Source organism: Podarcis bocagei (assembly GCF_964188305.1).
Source record: "Podarcis bocagei genome assembly, chromosome: 10".
NCBI lineage: Eukaryota > Metazoa > Chordata > Lepidosauria > Squamata > Lacertidae > Podarcis > Podarcis bocagei.
Window position 1 is genome coordinate 2,565,004 of NC_138135.1, and position 16,173 is coordinate 2,581,176.

General features: G+C 47.9%; 1 protein-coding gene across 2 annotated transcripts in view; it reads left to right on the forward strand.

The window, feature by feature from the left end:
* Window positions 1-16,173, forward strand: part of LOC308595654 (uncharacterized protein) — a 72,187-nt gene that overhangs the window by 26,111 nt on the left and 29,903 nt on the right. The window lies entirely within an intron of this gene.

The following is a 16,173-nucleotide window of genomic DNA, read 5'->3' on the forward strand; positions in this document are numbered from 1 at the left end:
GACCAGCACATGCCTTTGAGTCTGGCAGTTAGAACTCTTAGAATGTGGGGATCCCATTTTTCAACCAAAGCCAAAACCAAACCAAAAACCCGCTAGCCTTTTCCCAGGTCTTTCCTGACCTCACAGTCGTTCGTCTCCTCTATGAAGGACTCTACAAAGCCCTTCTCCCTCTTTATCCCATGGGGTCCCAGCAACCTTTTCTGCCTCTTACATGCTAGGGAAAAGAGTCCCTTTCCATTGGACGCCTGGCAGCCCAGTGCCAAATCCGGCTGCTCCATAGAGAATGGAAAGGAGCTGTAAACGCCCTTGCGCTCTGACGCACACCAGTCACTTCCTCCCGGATCTTGGTGCTGCCTGTGCAGCTGCATTTACGAGAAAAAGAGAAATTGGAAACCGAGCCCAAGTCCCTTGCTATCCAAACTGGCCATTGGACCAGCCTTGGGGCGTCTTCCTTGGGAAAAAGGTAAAGTTTCAGATCTCAGGTTCCCCGACAGGGAATGAGAGCTTTGATTGGCGTTCTCCCCTTGCAGTTCATTGCCTCTCTAATTGCAGAACCCCAAGTCTCCCATTCTCCCCTCCCCCTCCTAGCTACCTCTTGCCAGGAAGGCTGGGAGTGAAGACCGTCAGCAAAAGAGACCGCAAAGGATGAGAATCTGGGTTGCTGGGTGTTTCAGAGAATCCCGCCCACAATCTTCTCCATTCCTAGACTCACGTCCGCATGCGCTGCTCCTGGCCATCCCAGGGTCTTTTGCTAGATTAATTTATGGCCGGCCTGGGGCTGAAAATAAACTACCCAAAAACTAAATTACTGACAAAAAACCTCACAATGGAAGGGGGGGAAGAACTTCAAGAAAAAACAGGCCTGGAAATTAAAAATAAGGTTAAATACCTAAGGATCTGGATTTTTTAAAAAAGTTTAAATATATATGAGGATGATTATAGTAAAGTATGGAAATAAATTTTAAAAAACTATATGGAAACCTGGACCAAACTGCATCTCTCACTCTGGGGAAGATTCTCAGTTGTGAAAATAAATATCCTCCCCAAAATGATTTTCTTATTCCAAACAAGGCGAGAAATGAATTGTTTTAAGGAATGGCAAAGGGAAATATCTAGATTTATATGGAGTGGAAAGAAACCGAGAATTAAACACCAGTTATTAACAGATCAAAAGGAGAGAGGAGGTTTTGCATTACCAGATTTGGAATTCTACCATGCGGCGGCAGGATTGAATCATAGAATCATAGAGTTGGAACAGACCACAAGGGCCATCGAGTCCAACCCCCTGCCAAGCAGGAAACACCATCAGAGCACTCCTGACATATGGTTGTCAAGCCTCTGCTTAAAGACCTCCAAAGGAGGAGACTCCACCACACTCCTTGGCAGCAAATTCCACTGTCGAACAGCTCTTACTGTCAGGAAGTTCTTCCTAATGTTTAGGTGGAATCTTCTTTCTTGTAGTTTGGATCCATTGCTCCGTGTCCGCTTCTCTGGAGCAGCAGAAAACAACCTTTCTCCCTCCTCTATGTGACATCCTTTTATATATTTGAACATGGCTATCATATCACCCCTTAACCTCCTCTTCTCCAGGCGAAACATGCCCAGCTCCCTTAGCCGTTCCTCATAAGGCATCGTTTCCAGGCCTTTGACCATTTTGGTTGCCCTCCTCTGGACACGTTCCAGTTTGTCAGTGTCCTTCTTGAACTGTGGTGCCCAGAACTGGACACAGTACTCCAGGTGAGGTCTGACCAGAGCAGAATACAGTGGTTTGGATCAATGACTGGATTACACTAAAAGATACGGACATATTAGACTTGGAAGGCCACGAGAATCGGTCTGGATGGCACGCTTCTTTAATGTACGAAAAAGTGAAGGTCCACAGGGGATTTTTGAGCCACGTGATAAGAAAATCGTGATATAAAATCTGGAGTAAATATAAAGGAATATTTGAGCCAAAAGTACCCTTGTGGACATCACCAAGAGAAGCCATATACTCATGTTAGAATATTTACAAGTAGCAAAACTGACGAGTTAGAGGAGTACTGAACCAGAAAATATTTGGAGAATGGAGAATATTTAAGGATTATATAAGATCATATTGTACCAACCACACCATATTAGAAGAACCTGAGTGATACTTGTAAACACAACAAATACTGTTGGTGGAGTAGACCGGAACAATATTAAAGAATATAAAACTGTGCGAAAAAAACGGCAGTATAAACAGTACAATGAGAATGATTGGAAGACTCGTTTTGTCAGAAGTCTTTTTTATTTAATTAGGAAGATTTAAGTTTTTTCATGTACATAAATCTGCTTCTTTCTTTTTTCTGTATTTTCTTCTTTTTTCTTCATTGTTTTTTCTTTAATTTTCTTTTTTTGCAGTATGAGATTCCAAATTCTTTGTATATGTGTGTAATTTAAATCAATAACGATTATTTTTAAAAATAAATCAATTTGTGGCCGGCCTGATCAAGCGTTGCTTCCTCTGGTTAGCCCCGCTGGAACTCCAGTTCTTTCCAGACCCTGGGGTCACTAGAGGACTGGTGGCTCCTCCTGGCATATGGCCTGGTGCGCCCTGGATCACCAGTCCTTCCTTGCCCCCCTTCTATCAGGGCAACCGAAGGTCCCATCTGGGGTGCCATCTGTTGTAAACAAAAGCTGCCCTTCTTCCCTTATGGGGGACACAGGAGCCCTTTATAGAGTCCTTTGTAGGTTCTCCATCGGTAGGAGAAAAGAGCAGAGACATCCAGAGTCTATTGAGAAGCAAAGCAGCTAGTAAGCCTGATCTTGATTGATCTGTTGCAACAGGGTGCTCCCCTGAGGAGGCCCCCAAACCAAGGCGTGCCTGCCCTTATATAGACATTTTAAATTGCCTGCCCTGGAGCTCCAGACCACCCCCCACAAACATCATACCTACATCACAAAAAGGTGGTCTACAACAGAAATTTGAATGTTTTTGTTTTTCCTGTCTGCCAGGTTAAATTTTTAATTACATGATTCATCCAGTCCAGCCTTTTGCATGATGAATTATGTATTTACGTTAAATACGGAGGGAGACAATATACAGCCTTGTCGTACTCCTTTCCCAATTTTGAACCAATCAGTTGTTCCATATCCAGTTCTAACTGTAGCTTCTTGTCCCACAAAGAGATTTCTCAGGAGACAGATGAGGTGATCAGGCACTCCCATTTCTTTAAGAACTTAATAGTTTGCTGTGGTCGACACAGTCAAAGGCTTTTGTATAGTCAATGAAGCAGAAGGAAAGGTTTTCTAGCTTTCTCTATAATCCAGCGCATGTTTGCAATTTGGTCCCTGGTTCCTCTGCCCCTTCGAAATCCAGCTTACACTTCTGGGAGTTCTCGGTCCACATACTGCTTAAGCCTGCCTCATAGCATTTTAAGCATAACCTTGCTAGCGTGTGAAATGAGTGCAATTGTGCAGTAGTTGGAGCATTCTTTGGCACTGCCCTTCTTTGGGATTGGGATTCATGTGTTGCAGGAAGCCCCCCCCCCCCAATCATTCAGTTTGTACAAACACGACACACACACACACGACATACACAATGCTTCTGTTATAAATTCATAAAAAATCAGCCGTACATCGGATCGATTTTTATTTTACACCATGAGGGAAGGACTATCAAAGGGGGGAGACTTGACACAAGGCAGCCAACACGTCCGCAGTGAGCCCTACCCAGTTGGCATGCCAACCTTGATGGTCCTGGACAGAAGATCATTCCACTCACAAAGGACCTGCATATGGAAGTGGATTCAGTAGGGACTGAAACACAGGACAGTGACCAGCCCTTCCCTCTGGGGCAGGAAACAGTGAACTCCTCTTTGTCCTCAGGAATGTAATCATGGGGAGGGGAAAGGAGGAACCGGACAGGTGACAAGACCCTCAGGTTACCACCACAACTCCTCCTCCTTCAGAGAAGTCACACTTCTCTGAGGTCTCTCAGCCCCACTCAGCTCATAGAGTGTTTGTTGTGGGGGAGGAAGGGAAAGGAGAATGTTAGCCGCTTTGAGACTCCTGAAGGGCTGTGATAAAGCGGGATATCAAATCCAAACTCTTCTTCTTCTTCTCCCTGAACCCCTCCTCTGTGTGATGTGTCAATGATGTAGTCTTGGGGGTGTAGCTTGGGGGATTAGCAGCTAATAAAAGTTGGGGTCTTCTTTTGTTGGGGGCTTCCATCTTGTTCCACCTGGGGGCAGGTGGGAGTCCTGTGGCGACAGTCTTCAATCAAGACCAAGCCGACTGGCTGCTCTTTTGCTCTGCTCTTCCTGGCTGGTCTCCTTGTTTCTGGTCCAAGGGATCCCTCAGATTTTGGAATCCGCTTCTGGCTCCAATTGTATTGGCTGCTTTTCTGAGCCTCTTGGCTGTTGTGCAGGGACGGGGCCTGTGTCCACGGTCCTTGTCCTGGCCTGAGTCAGAGGCTGGGGTGGGGAGCTGGGATTTGGGGGGAGTCGTTTAGCTGCCCCCCTCCATTCCTGGTTTGAACAGCGCCAAGACCTAAAACACGGAGGGATCTAAGCTCGTGGGGTGGGGTGGGGGAGGATGTTGCACTTGTGGGGGGGAACCCATCTTTGCAGCTGGATCTCCGGGATCAGCCCCTCCCCCGCTCTCCAATCCACTAAAGGAAGGGGGGAAAACCTTCCTCTCCTCCCTCAATTCTTTCCCTCCCCTCCCGGCACATCCTCCTCTCTCCCCGCCCCCACAACCCCAGATCCCGCCCCCAAACATCCCACCCCTTCCTCCTCCTCCTCCAATCTGGCTTCTGCTCCAGGACTGGGGAGTGTGAGCCCCCTCCCAACCTTTCTGTTTCTCCGGGAAGTGGAGCTACTACTCCGGATTGCTACTCTGCGCCGTAGCTCTAGGGGGGCGCTTTCGGAAAGGGGAGGGAGGAGGCAGGGGACCCCCCCCCCGTGGATGTTGCAGGAAAGGAGAATCGGGAGCGAGGAGAAAGAGGTAAGGGGGTCGCGGGGGGGAGGGGGGAGAAAAGGACCCAGAGACCTCTCCAGCTCCCCAAGCGCCTTCCGTGGGGCCTGGATCCCGGCACGCCTGCTGCGAAGGGGCGGAGATGGGGCGCCCACCCACGAGGACTCCCTGGGGCGCGGAGAGAAGCGGGCCAGGAAAGGGTTAAGGGGTGCGGGAGGCGTCTAGATAGAGACCTCCCTGTCCCTCCCCATCTCGTCTGGGGGGGGACAATAGGGACGGAGAGATGGAGGGCGCACGGCGAGGGGTGAGCCGGGCCAAGGGGGCGTCTGGGACAGGAGAGGGAGGGGCCCAAGGGCGGGGAGAGGAGGGAGGGGCACCCTCGGGACAAGGAAGCGAAGCATTGGTGGGGAAGGAGAGGAAGACCAGTCCTTGGGGAGGGGGGGCGTCTCCATCGTGGCTTCTTCGGGGAATCTCCGGAGGGGCCGCCTTGGCTTCTCCCTCCCGCCTAGGAATGCCCCCCTCCAAGGCGACCAGAGGAGGGATCCCTGGAAAGTGGGGGGAGTAACCTTGGGACTGGATAACAAGCCTGGCTCACTCCAGTTTAAACCAGCTTCTTCTACTTCCCAAAATCAAGGAAAGTTCAGCATAATCTCATAACAACTGATCCCACCACCTGCTCTCAGCAGAAAGGAAACTCCCTGATCAGCTAAAATGTTCCAGCTAGAGAAAACTCGAGATTTGAATCACACAGAGTAAAACCACCAGAACCTTCTTGAACCAATAGACTAGGAATGATTGATCTCTCTACATTACACCAACACTTTTCTTGGCCTGAAAAATGCAGCCATGACACTTTAAAGGTCAGCACCAGCAGTTTTGTTACAGGCTGCTCTGCCACCCAGCTCGTCGGACTAAGTCCGCGGGTCCCTGCAGAGGAAAATGAGCTCAGCCGGAGACTGGAGCAAACTGCAGAAGATCCAAGTTTATTGCGCAACAGGTTCAAGGCGGTTTGATGTAAACAGCACTTCTTCTTTTCCTTGTTCCACATCGGAGAGACTTTGATACACAGGTCTGAGCTCATCGCTCTGCCTGAAACTGCTGTGTTAAGCAGTACTGCCAGGCTGGACAGTGTGTTTGGGGGTCCTGGGCTGCCTAAACAACAAGACCCCCTTCTCAGCCTGGTTGATATGGTCCCAAGGAAAGCAGAGCAGTACGTTAGGCACCAGCTTGGCTGCAGGAGTGGCTGGAGGAGGTGTGCAGGACACCATCCAACCATCTTAGAGACTCCACTCTGGATTTGTGTAGGTTTTCCTCCATAGCCTTTTCTTCTCCTGAAGATAAGTCACGAGGCAGTGAAGGTTTAGGACCAGAGTTTTCCTTCTTAATGGGCTCCCTTCCCCGGTTGACGATCCCATCTGCCCTTCACTTTCCTCTGCAGGATGGGCAGAATCTGCCTTCTAGACTGTGGGATTCACTGTTGTTCTCATCCTCTCTATCCACCAGGGCCTGCCATCACCGGCAGCAGAATTCCCCAACCCACCAAGGATTTGAGACCCATCAACAATCCTCACCTGGTTTTGCCGGCCAGTTGAAGCCATTCCTGGGATCATGGCCCCTGACAGCTTCTGGAAGCCACAGGTGAGAGCTGAGTGCAGAGTGGGGACCAATGGTGGATAAATTACCCCATAAGGTGCATGACATGTCCCCCAGCAAAGGTACTACCGCTCCCCTAACAGCCCATGACATAATATAATTATGATATTTGAGACAGAACAGGAATAAATTCATGTCTCTAGTAATAACACAACTTCAGGCCATCAATAAATCAACACTACATATTCAAGGTTGAAGTTTTCACTAAGTACAGTTTTCCATTTGCTTTGAATATCCAGCTTTTTCAGTGTCATTTTAGGATAGTCAGAAGACAGGCACGAGATCAGGCAGCACATCATTATTATAAGGAGCAATGGGGGTGGGTGTTTCCGTCTGGGATTCCCATTTGCCAGCTGCTTTCCTTCTGCTTCTCCTGCTCTCTCCATGCAATGTGAGGCATGTAGACAGAGCTCCATCTCCCAGAACAGGAGCTTCCCTGAGCACCCATTCAGCTGGCGCCAAGCACCAAGCCTTGTCACTAGTTCTCTGACTGATCCAGACCACAGTCCCTGGAAAGGATGTAGACCTGGGTCTCCCAAAATGGTCCACTTGGACCTCTTGAGGCCATTGGGACTGTGAAGGTGACTCATGAAGATCTAGAGGTAGAAACAGGGCTGGATGGAGGATTATAATAATATAATCATAATAATTTATTATTTATACCCCGCCCATCTGGCTGAGTTTCCCCAGCCACTCTGGGCAGCTCCCAATCAAATGTTTAAGACAGTACAGTGTTAAATATTAAAAACCTGCCTGAACAGGGCTGCTTTCAGATGTCTTTTAAAGATAAGATAGCTGCTTATTTCCTTCACATCTGAAGGGAGGGTGTTCCACAGGGTGGGCGCCACTACTGAGAAGGCCCTCTGTCTGGGTCCCTGTAACCTCATTTCTCACAATGAGGGAACCGCCAGAAGGCCCTCGGAGCTGGACGTCAGTGTCTTTATGATGCAGAGGATGGGGAATGTCCAAAGGAATGATGGACCAGAGAAAGAGAGGGCCTGTTCACGGACAGAGAGCAGCTGCCTTTCCTGTGAGGAAACAATTGATTTGAAAAGGCTGTATTCCAAGATCATGCTGCTTTATTAACGATGATTGAGGATTATGAAAGGTTGCTGCTGCATTACTATCATTTGATGACATTGCTTTTTCATTTGCTGTGCGTAAGAGGAGTGGGGTGGGTGTTTAGTTGGGTGCGGGAATTTGTTTAATTTAATTTAATTATGGTGTGTTTGTAACATTCTCTTTTTTATTGTTTTGTTAGTTTGTTTGTTGTATAGGTTTTAATTTGATTTTAAGGGGAGGGGTCAGGGCTGCCTGGGAGTGGATCCCAACAAACAAAATGGCTGGGGCAGGTTCCACAGGGGGGGGGGATGTACTGGGACAACCAATCTCAGTGATCATGGGTAGGAGGAGGAGTTACGCTAAGACCAGACCACGTCATTACTGAGGAAGCGGGCTTAGTCATTGTTTGAGGACTATCCCTGCCTCCAGGTCTGGTCTTGACCAGATGGGATACTGGAATCAGCAAAGGGATACCCACACAACCTGAAGGTGCTGCTGTGCAATGCCAGGTCAATGATCCATAAAACCATTGTGATCCATGACTTGATCATAGATGGAGGACTTGACCTGGCATGTGTAACAGAGGCTTGGTTGGATGAAGGAGATGGGCCTGTCCTTGCCGCTGCTTGTCTGCCAGGTTTCTCTTACGCACAGCAACCCAGGTCATGTGGGTGGGGAGGGGGGTTTGCAGTGATTTTTAGGAAGTCATTAGTTTGCACCAGGCGTCCTATTGGGAAGACCCAGTTTTCTGAGTGCATGTTCTGGAAGTTGGGCAATAGGGGCAGTACAGGATTCCTTTTGGTGTACCACCCCCCCCCCCGCTGCACCAAGGATTCCCTGCCCGAGCTGCTTCAGGTCATGGCGGATGTTCTCCTGGAGACACCTAGTTTGGTTGTCCTAGGGGATTTTAACATCCATGCCGACACGACCTTACAATGGGCCGCTCAGGACTTCATGGAAAGCATGGCCTCCATGGGGCTGTCCCTGAATAAGTCTGGCCCAACCCATAGCCGCGGACATGCCTTGGACCTGGTGTTTACCTCTATAGATGTTGGTGATCTGACACTAAGTAAAAGCAAAACAAAAGAAGTGCCATGGTCAGATCACTTCCTGGTGCAGCTGGACTTCATCGTGACCCTTCCCCTGCAGGGAGGTGGGACTGATTTGGATGGTCCGCTCCCACCATATAATGGATCTAAATGGTTTCCAGAGAGTGGTAGGGGATGCTTTATCCCATGTTGATGGCCTTTCAGCTGATTCCCTGGTGGCCCGCTGGAATGTGGAGTTAACCTGGACTATTGACTGTTTGGCTCCGAAGTGCCCTCTCCGATTGCATGGAGCCCGAACAGCCCCGTGGTTTTCCACGGATCTGAGGGCAATGGAACAATCGTTGAGACAGCTAGAGCACCGGTGGCGGATGACCCATTCTGAATCTGACCAGGTGAGAGCTGAATGTTGAGCCTACCAAATGGCAGTAGCGACGGCGAAGACTACTTTCTTCACCGCCTCTATTGCATCTGCAGAAAACAGCAGCAGGAGACTTTTTCAGGTGGTTCGCAATTTAGCAGAACCACCTGCTCCATCAGGGCTCAGTATGGGCCACATGATCTCCTGCAAGATTTTGCAAAGTTTTTTACAGATAAAGTCACTCAGATTCACTCAGGTCGCTCAAGTCGCTCAGGTAGACTCCACCGTGGAATCAGGGCCGGGGCAGGAGAGTGCTAGGGTCTGTCTAGTCAAGTTGTGTGGGATCAATTCAAACCTGTTACCCCCGAGGATGTGGACAGACTGCTTGGACAAGTGAAACCAACCACTTGTCTCCTTGATCCTTGCCCATCCTGGCTGATAAAAGCTAGCCGGGAAGGGTTGGGCGATGAGCTTCATGGGGTGCTGAATGCTTCCCTCCGTGAGGGAGCCTTCCCAGACCCGCTGAAAGAGGTGGTTATTAAACCGCTTCTTAAAAAACCATCTTTAGATGCAGCCACGATGGCCAGCTATCGCCCAGTCTCAAATCTTCCATTCTTGGGCAAGGTGATTGAGCGAGTGGTTGCTGAACAACTCCAGGCACGCCTGGAAGAAGCGGACCATTTGGATCCCTTCCAGTCGGGATTCAGGCCTCATCATGGGACTGAAACTGCCTTGGTCGCACTGGTTGATGATCTCTGGTGGGCTAGGGACAAAGGTTTCCTAGTTCTGCTGGATCTCTCAGCGGCGTTTGATACCATTGAGCATAACATCCTTCTGGACCGTCATGAGGGGCTGGGAGCTGGGGGCACTGTCATACAGTGGTTCCGCTCCTTTCTCCTGGGCTGTGTCCAGAAAATGGTGTTGGGGATGAGTGTTCAGACCACTGGGCTCTAACTTGTGGGGTGGCTCAGGGTTCTGTACTCTCCCCCATGCTTTTCAACATCTACATGAAGTCGCTGGGAGAGATCATCAGGGGGTTTGGGCTGGGTGTTCATCCATATGCGGATGATACCCAGCTCTACCTCTCTTTCAAATCAGAACCAGTGAAGGCAGTGAAGGTCCTGTGTGAGTGTCTGGAGGCAGTTGGAGGATGGATGGCGGCTAACAGATTGAGGTTGAATCCTGACAAGATAGAAGTACTGCTTTTGGGGGACAGGAGGCGGGCAGGTGTGGAGGATTCCCTGGTCTTGAATGGGGTAACTGTGCCCCTGAAGGACCAGGTGCGCAGCCTGGGAGTCATTTTGGACTCACAGCTGTCCATGGAGGCACAGGTCAATTCTGTGTCCAGGACAGCTGTCTACCAGCTCTATCTGGTACGCAGGCTGAGACCCTATCTGCCTGCAGACTGCCTTGCCAGAGTGGTGCATGCTCTGGTTATCTCCCACTTGGACTACTGCAAAGCGCTATACGTGGGGCTACCTTTGAAGGTGACCCGGAAACTACAACTAATCCAGAATGCAGCAGCTAGACTGGAGACTGGGAGCAGCCACCGAGACCACATAACACCGGTCTTGAAAGACCCACATTGGCTCCCAGTACGTTTCCGAGCAAAATTCAAAGAGTTGGTGCTGACCTTTAAAGCCCTAAATGGCCTCTGTCCAATATATCTGAAAGAGCATTTCCATTGGAATCTGAAAAGACTCAACTTAAGAACTACCGTCCCATCTCACTCCTAAACGTGGATTACAAAATTTTTGCTGATATTCTGGCAAGTAGATTTAAAAAAGTTTTAAATGAAGTAATTCATAAAGATCAAGCAGGCTTTCTCCCTGGCAGGCATTTGTCTGACAACACTAGGAATATTATTGATGTTTAGGAGTTATTGCAGACAAATATGAATACGAAAGCAGTTTTAATTTTTATAGACGCAGAGAAGGCCTTCGACAACATATCTTGGAAATTCATGAAGAAAAACTTGGAAGGGATGGGAGTGGGAAGGGTGTTCCAAAATGGCATAGAAGCAATCTATTCAGAGCAAAAGGCCAAATTGATAGTGAACAATGTGGTGACAGAGGAGTTCAAAATTGAAAAAGGGACACGACAGGGGTGCCCCTTATCACCTCTGCTATTTATCTCTGTCCTGGAGGTGCTGCTTAATTTGATTAGGAAGGATCAGCTGGTGGAAGGAATACAGGTCGGAGGAAAACAGTATAAACTGAAAGCTTTTGCAGATGACTTGGTTTTAACACTACAGGAGCCAGAACCTAGTACAATAAGAGCTTTAGAATTGATCTATGAGTTTGGTCGGGTGGCGGGATTCAAGTTGAACAAACAAAAAACTAAGGTTTTGGCAAAAAATTTGACACTTTCAGAAATAGATGGGTTCCAGAAAGAAACGGAGTTAAATGTGGTTAAAAAAGTGAAGTACCTGGGGGTCAATCTGACTGGAAAAAACTTGAATTTATTCAAAGATAATTATGAAAAATGTTGGTCAGAAATCAAAAAGGATTTAGAAGTTTGGTCAAGACTAAAACTTTCCTTGTTGGGAAGAATCGCAGCTGTAAAGATGAATGTATTGCCAAAGATGTTGTTTTTGTTTCAAACCCTGCAGATCGTGGACAGAGTGGAATGTTTTGGAAAGTGGCAGAAGGATATCATGAAGTTTGTCTGGCAGGGCAAAAAGCCCCGGATAAAACTTAAAATACTAACAGATGCAAAAGAAAGAGGGGGATTTGCCCTGCCGGACCTAAGGTTATACTATGAAGCTGCATCCTTCTGCTGGATGAAGGATTGGTTCTTATTAGAAAACACTGATGTCCTAGATCTGGAAGGGTTTAACAATGCTTTTGGGTGGCATGCATATTTGTGGTACGACAAGGTAAAGGTTCACAAATTGTTCAAAAGCCATATTGTCAGAAAAGCTTTATTCAATGTCTGGATTAAATATAAAGACTTACTTGAAAATACGACCCCGAGGTGGTTATCACCAATGGAGGCTAAGGCCTCAAAAATACTTAATATGGAGGGTGGCTGGGCAAAATACTGTGAGATAATAGAAAGAGTTGGAGACAATTGGAGGTTGCAGAGCTTAGAAAAATTAAAATACAAGGTGCGAGACTGGCAACACTATGCCCAAATTCAAGAGATTTTTAAAAAGGACAAAAAAATTGGTTTCCAGGTGGAAAAATCGAAATTAGAGACAGAACTACTTGAACCTAAGACGAAAGTGCTTTCAAGAATGTATAACTTGCTGCTTAAATGGAACACTCAAGATGAGATAGTTAAATCAGCCATGATAAAATGGGCTCAAGACATTGGGTACAACATTATGTTTGAAGACTGGGAAAGGTTATGGACCACCGGCATGAAATTCACGGCATGTAGTGCCTTGAAAGAAAACATTATGAAAATGATATACAGGTGGTACATGACCCCAGTCAAACTTGCAAAGATATATCATCTGTCTGATAATAAATGTTGGAAATGTAAGGAGGCTGAAGGAACATTCTTTCACCTCTGGTGGACATGCCCGAGGGTGAAGGCCTTCTGGGAAATGATTTACAATGAGTTGAAAAAGGTATTTAAGTATACCTTTCACAAGAAACCAGAGGCCTTCCTCCTGGGCATTGTGGGCCAGAGAGTGTCAAAGAAGGACAGAACTTTCTTTTTATATGCAACTACAGCAGCAAGAATTCTTATAGCTAAATACTGGAAGGCACAGGAGTTACCCACGCTGGAAGAGTGGCATACGCAACTGATGGACTACATGGAATTGGCCAAAATGACTGGCAGAATCCGAGACCTGGGAGAAGAGGCAGTGGAAGAGGACTGGAAAAAATTTAAGGACTATTTACAAAAACACTATAAGTTATATGAATGTTGAGAATGTTAGGATATTTCCGTTCCACCTTAAAGGGAGCAGGCTTTGGGAGTCACAGAGTCTGCGCATGTCCTATTCTGTTAAACGCTAATAAAGTCTGTAAATGATACTTTTCTGCGGTGCAAGCTTTTGGCTGTGTTTCTGCTGATAAACAGTGTATACAAGCCTGGAATGTGGCTAGGAATTTCCAGAGGCTTCGTGTCGCTAACTGCTGGATCTGCCTGTCTACGGAAGATCGATGATCGTCCAGAACTCCGGCTTGGGGGCTCATGATGGACACTATCTCCCTGGCAGATTCCCAACAACAAGGTTTCGGGCCCAGATTCAAAGCACCTACAGGAGAGTAAAGCTGCAACAGACTGCGTTTAAGAGGTACGGTGGGAAAAGCGAAAGAAAAGAGGGAGGCTTTTCGCTTTTCTGTTTTACCTCGGCAAGGAGCTTTTGATCTCCGGCAAGGCTTAATTGGCCTGGGAGCTGTGCCAAAAAGGCTTCGTGATTAATGGCTGCCAAGATAACGAGTCTCTAAGTTAAAAAAGACTCACGGCTAATGCTAAAAGCTGGAATGGAGTTTTTCCAAGCTTATGGAAATGCTGAATGCCCTAAGTTGGATGGGCAGAATTATGAAACCTGGGCAAAATGGTGTGAATCTTTGCTGCGTCAGTTTCGGGTATGGCATACCGTGAGTGAAGCCCCCCCAGTTCCTCTGACAGAGAAATGGAAATCAGCTGATTTGAAAGCGATAGACGTAATAGTCTTATCCGTATCTCTTGAGGAAATTAAGACGCTGGCTGGCAACACCACTGCACGTGGAATGTGGACTGCTTTGATGAACGCTCACAAGCCAATAATCCCAGCCCAGAGTTTGACTGCATCGGAGGTCCTAGCTGTTTCCCAGAATGCGAATGAGTGCAGGGATGCTGAGGGCACCGGTTGCAAGCTGCAGGGGGAGCTGACCGTCACGTCATCCCAGGCAGCATTCCAGCCTCCAGGGGGAGCCAAGGAGTCGGCAGCTGAGAGCTCTGTTTCTCGTGAGAGCCAAGGGCATCGCCTTTGCAGAGGCCGGAAAGGCAAAGGTAAACATAAGCAGCCGCCTGCAGATGGCCAGGAGCAGAGGGAGGGTGAAAAGCCCGCGCCAGGGAAAAACAAAGCGTTGTTTGCTGGCACAGCTTCACCAAAGGCTAAAGGCACGTCTGCTGACCAGAAGCAGGGGGTCAAGCTGCAAAAGCCCACGCCAGTGGAAAGCAAGGTTTTGCTTGCTGGCACAGCTTCACCAAAGGCTAAAGGCAAGTCTGCTGGCCAGGAGCAGCAGGGGGGCAAGCTGCAAAAGCCCACAGCGCTGGAAAACAAGGGTTTGCTTGCTGTAAGGACTGCTCCAACAGCCAAAGGCAGATTTATTGTTGATTCAGGTGCGAATCGCCACATCTCGAAGGATCGGCATCTCTTTATCTCCTTCAAGCCTCAGGAAGGTGAGATCCACCTGGCTGATGGAAGGACGTTGCAAATTGCAGGAGAAGGGACTGTGAAACTTGCAAGTTTGCACACAACCATCAGCGGTGTACTGTATGTTCCAGGAGCGGCGAGCAACTTGCTGAGCGTCCCACAGCTTACTGGGCGTGGTTTTCAGATTTCCTTCAAGAGGAGCGTCTGTGTCATCAGTAAAGGCAGAGGACTATTTGCATGCAAAGTTTATGGATGGTTTGTTCCATATAACTTATGATGACACTGCTGTTGTATCTAAGGCTGATTCTTGTTGTGTTGCACAAACTAACAAAGTTCTTCATGCAGGTTGCATTCATGATGCACATCAAAGGTTTTGTCACCTCTCTTGGAAGGCACTGGCCAAGATGCCAGAGGTGGTTGAGGGTTTGAACATCAAACCCTGTAAATTTCACATGAAGTGTGTATCTTGTGCAGAGAACAAGGTGAAGGTTGCTCCAAAAGGCAAGGAGTCTAGCAGGCAGGCTTCCAAACCCTACCAGCTAGTGCATGCGGACCTGGTTGGGCCACTTGCGCCCTCTTTAGGAGGAGCAAGGTACTTCATGATTCTGATTGATTCCTTTTCCAGGTTCATTCATGTGTTTTTGCTCGAACAGAAATCGCAAGCGTTTCCGAAGTTTAAGGCATTCTATGCTTGGTTGGAGAATGTGCACGGTAAACGTATTTCTTCTTTGTTTACCGATCGGGGCGGGGAGTTCACTTCTCAGCAGTTTGAAGCTTTCCTGACTGAGAAGGGAATCCAGCATGACATGTCAACGCCCAGATCGCCATGGATGAATGGGCTTGCGGAGAGAGCAAATCAGACATTGCTACAAGGAATCAAAACCTTGTTGCATGATGCCAATCTCCCTGATAAGTTTTGGGGGGAAGCTTTGGGGAATTTGGTTTACAGTTTTAATCACAGATTGTCATCACCCATTGGTTGTACCCCCTATGAGAAGATGTTTGGCAAGAAACCCAACACCAAACACATGAAAATCTTTGGTTCCGACATGTGGGTACGCACACAACAAACCAACAAGCTTGGGAAGCGTGGGGCACATGGTTTGTTCATGGGGTACGAAAAAGGTGCATACAGGGTATGGATGACTAACTCTAAGTCCATTAAGTTCACAAGGAGTGTTGAGTACAATCCTAAGTGGGGGGAAAATGTGGGAATTTTCCAGAGTTACCCAGAGGAGGATGAAGGTGATGTCAACCAAGCAGCTAAAGATGAGAAAGTTGATGCTGATGATGATGAGGAGGATAAGGATGATGATGATGATGATGATGATGATCAGAGTTCGGATTCCAGTTCAGTGGGCGGCGCTGCTGCTGATGTCAGTGACAGTGATGACACAGCAGACTACCAAAGCGCAAAGGCCTCGGTCAGACCATCTGATGCGTCTGACAATGAACTGGAAGAACCACTGTTCACCATTGGTCACTTTTCTCCTAAGAAAGAGGAGATGAGTCCAGAAGACTTGCGTCTATTACGTAGGTCTGAAAGGGCGACCAAGGGCAGACCTCCAAAGAGGTATGCTGATGAGTTTGCTAAGACAGCAACTGCTGTTCTTAGTAGCTCAGAGAAGGTATGGGAACCTTCAAGCTTCAAAGAGGTTCAGGAGTTAACCTCTAAAGATGCTGAGCCTTGGCTTAATGCCATGAAGGCTGAAGTTGATTCCTTGAACAGGAACCAAACTTGGGAACTGGTACCGGTAGTCCCAGGAATGAGACTGGTTGGCAGCAAATGG